The following is a 278-nucleotide window of genomic DNA, read 5'->3' on the forward strand; positions in this document are numbered from 1 at the left end:
GGGCGGGGGCGCGCCGGCGAGGCCCGTTGTGTTGACTGCGGAGCCGCGGCCCAGCGAGATGTTGGCGGCGTGCAGGCCGACGGAGCCGGCGACCAGCTCGGCGCGCTCGCCGACCGCGATACTCCCGGAGACGTTGAACACGAGGCTGCGGCAGCCGAGGACCCGGCAGGCGATCCTCACCCCAGCGCGTACCTCCACGCTGCCGGCCCCGTGCGCGCAAACGTCGCCGGACAGGGTGGTGGTGCTGGAGGCGATGACGCAGACGGCGTCGAAGGACC

This window comes from Triticum aestivum, chromosome 7B (genome assembly GCF_018294505.1).
Source record: "Triticum aestivum cultivar Chinese Spring chromosome 7B, IWGSC CS RefSeq v2.1, whole genome shotgun sequence".
Lineage (NCBI taxonomy): Eukaryota > Viridiplantae > Streptophyta > Magnoliopsida > Poales > Poaceae > Triticum > Triticum aestivum.